General features: G+C 42.1%; 1 protein-coding gene across 1 annotated transcript in view; it reads left to right on the top strand.

Moving 5' to 3' along the window:
* Positions 1 to 1,517, top strand: part of LOC139404966 (neurobeachin-like protein 2) — a 130,642-nt gene extending 129,125 nt beyond the window's left edge. Inside the window, exon 60 of the mRNA XM_071147519.1 lies at positions 1 to 1,517. This exon is cut by the window's left edge and continues 1,236 nt beyond it. The gene's annotated coding sequence lies outside the window, so the exon portion shown is untranslated.
* The last annotated feature ends 2,081 nt before the right edge of the window (positions 1,518 to 3,598 follow it).

Here is a 3,598-nt window from a genome sequence, read left to right as displayed (position 1 = left end):
TCCATGGTGAAGTACCAGTGTAGACCACTAGAGGGTGGGATTTCTCTCTCTACATGTGTGCAATCCTGCTGAAAATAGAATGCAATAACCCGTTTGGAGTGGTCCAGACAGTATGGGCGGTTTGTATTGTCACATGATGGACGGGGATGTTCACAACAAATGAACCACTGTTGCCTTAAATAGGAGAGAGGAGATGTTGTCTGACTTGTACGGTATATAGCATCTGTATGTGCAGCTCACATTACTGCTTTAGAGGATTGCTTTGATTGGTTGTGTGTTCCTGATGTGTTGCCTGTGTTGCATTAATTGATGACTCATGTAGTTTGTCTGTGTCTTCATCTTCACTCCTTACACAGATCCTATTTTCCAGCAGAGAATACCTTACTGGAGCTGTTGTTATTGTTTCAAACTTGTTGTAACTGAAAAGTGCCTGTCGTCTTTTCCTCCAGCACTGATTGGCACGAGATGAGATGATCCCCCCTCCTCCTTCTTTTTTTCGGTCTGTCATCTGCTTGCCACCTTTCCCTCCCTCCCTCCTGCTCTGTCCATCACTTTTTCTTCTGTAGCAGGCCGGTGTTTCACAGTAGCTCCGGTCTTCGTAAGGACCTGCGTGTCCTCGGCAACCAAATCTGCATCACTTGTAACTAACGGTCATATTGTTGGTAAACTGTTATACAGACAGCTGTGAAAGTGTCCTCATCCATCAGGGCGATTTAACCTTTTATACAACTAGTATCTTGTTATTTTCTGAAGCACTGAGTTGAACCCTTTTGAACTAGAGATGGCTTGTGTCCCAAATGACACTCTTTCCCCTATTATAGTGCACTACTTTTGCTCAGGGCTCCGGTCCAAAGCACTGCACCATATAGGGAATAGGGTGCAATTTGAGAGGCAGTCGTGGTGTCTGTAGAACACATGGGTGGAAAGATAGACTTGGGCTCCCAACGAGCCAGTAGAGGAATGTACTTCCTGTGAAAACCCCCCTTTTTTCTGCGGTTGGGTTGGAGAGAGACTGTTGTTATGCACTGTCATGTTGGGATGGAAGAGATGCAAAGGGAGCGTTCCAAATAGCGCCATGTGTAGTGCACTACTTTTAAACCGGGGCCCCATATATGGTGGCATTTGGGACTCGGTCACAAAGACAAAAGGGAACCGTTGGGAAAATGCAATGGCAACAAAATCACGTCTACCAGCTAACGTCTCCAGTCTCTACTAACAGGCTGCAGTCTGTGATTGGATGGAGAGTGAATTTTAGAGAAAAAGAGAGAATATTGCTGTAATCTTTTCCACCATTCCGACTCTCTCAGTAGCACTTGAGTCTGGGAACGAGGTTAATATTGCTGTAACTTTGATGGTTGTTTTACTGCGTGTCGCTATACTATGTGTGTTTAAAAGGTCAAGGGTCACAATATATGGTAATGCATTATTACATGTCTGTGTTAATGATCTGGCTGTGATGTTGACAGTATGTCTGGGTTTTATTGAAAAAGGTGGGCCTGAAATGCCTGCAGAAATTATACGTGTCTGTTTGCTTTATTGTCTATTGTCAATAGTTTCTCTATTGGCCCTGGTCCAAAGTCATACACTATATAGGGAATAGGACCTGTGGAACTCTGACTTGTTTTCATAATCAGTTCATCCACTTTTATCCTCCTGACTGATCTCTCACCAGACCTGGGTTCAAATACGATTCAGAATCATTAAAAATACTTTATCTGAGCTTGATTGAGCATGCCTGATTTGATGGACCAATAGAATAGTCCCAAAATGGGAAACGCCATTTGGCATTCCTGGCAGGCTAGAGCCAAACTCTCCAAATATCTGAAAGATTAAAAGTAGTATTTTGATCCCAGGTCTGTGTCCCACACCACAGTCTAGACACTGATCTAGAATCAGGTCCCTGAGCCCCAGGACACTACTGCTGAATAAAGATCTCCAGGTGGAAGTTGCCTCTAGACACTGATCTAGAATCAGGTCCCTGAGCCCCAGGACACTACTGCTGAATAAAGATCTCCAGGTGGAAGTTGCCTCTAGACACTGATCTAGAATCAGGTCCCTGAGCCCCAGGACACTACTGCTGAATAAAGATCTCCAGGTGGAAGTTGCCTCTAGACACTGATCTAGAATCAGGTCCCTGAGCCCCAGGACACTACTGCTGAATAAAGAACTCCAGGTGGAAGTTGCCTCTAGACACTGATCTAGAATCAGGTCCCTGAGCCCCAGGACACTACTGCTGAATAAAGATCTCCAGGTGGAAGTTGCCTCTAGACACTGATCTAGAATCAGATTCTAACCTTAAGTAATAATGGGGAAAATGAAAAATGTATCTAATGGCCGAACCGAACGTGTGTGTGTGCTCGCATACACCCCTAAAAGACCTTCGCTTGAAAAAAATATAAATAGTACTGTTTGTCCATTTTGAGACGCCATAGCCAGTATACACTTCCTCAAAGATAATCAGAATTAGTCTAAGATAATTTAAGAAATCTGTCATTAATTTTTATGTTTTTGCTGCGCAATTTTACAGTGGTGGGAAAAGTACTCAATTGTCATGACTTAAGTGAAAGTGAAATACTACTTAAGTAAAAGGCTAAAAGTATTTGGTTTTAAATGTACTTCAGTATCAAAAGTAAATGTAATTGCTAAAATATACTTAAATATCAAAAGTAAAAATCTTTTTAAATTCCTTATATTAAGCAAACCAGATGGCACAATTTTCTTGTTGTTTTAATTTACCGATAGCCATGGGCACACTCCAACATCATTCACAAACCAAGCATTTGTGTTTAGTGAGTCCGCCAGATCAGAGGCAGTAGGGATGACCAGGGATGTTCTCTTGATCTTGATAAGCACGTGAATTTTACCATTTTCCAAATGGGTGCCATTTGGGATGCATCCCATATAAATACTGTACATATCTGAGAGAGACTAAAAAGTGTGCTCATTTGCACCCAGCACAATCCCAACTGAAACCTGATGTGAGGTGAGGTGAGGTGTGGTGAGGTGAGATGAGGTGAGGGCAGGTCTGTCTTGGTTTGGACCTGTTCTACTGCTTCTGAACAACTGTTTTGGTGTCTCTAATGTTCTTCTAAGCTGTTGAAATAACAAGCTTTTCTAATCAAACTGCTTGTCTGTCATGTGCAACTTTTCCATAAGCACACAGCTCACATCGTCAAGGTAATTCTCTGTGAGGTTGTCATTTTTCTCCAGTGTGAGGATCATCAAAATCAAGACAGTGCCGATCTGATGTTACTTCTTCAACTCAGCCCATTTCTATCTGATGTTACTTCTTCAACTCAGCCCATTTCTATCTGATGTTACTTCTTCAACTCAGCCCATTTCTATCTGATGTTACTTCTTCAACTCAGCTCATTTCTATCTGATGTTACTTCTTCAACTCAGCCCATTTCTATCTGATGTTACTTCTTCAACTCAGCCCATTTCTATCTGATGTTACTTCTTCAACTCAGCCCATTTCTATCTGATGTTACTTCTTCAACTCAGCCCATTTTGTTGTCAATGCAGAAGATCATTCATTCACATTTATTCATTCACTCAGAGGAAGAGAGAACATTTCAACACTGTTTATTCTGCCGCT

Source organism: Oncorhynchus clarkii, unplaced genomic scaffold, assembly GCF_045791955.1.
Source record: "Oncorhynchus clarkii lewisi isolate Uvic-CL-2024 unplaced genomic scaffold, UVic_Ocla_1.0 unplaced_contig_10381_pilon_pilon, whole genome shotgun sequence".
NCBI lineage: Eukaryota > Metazoa > Chordata > Actinopteri > Salmoniformes > Salmonidae > Oncorhynchus > Oncorhynchus clarkii.
The sequence above is the reverse complement of the archived record's forward strand: the minus strand, read 5'-3'. Positions and strand labels throughout refer to the sequence as shown.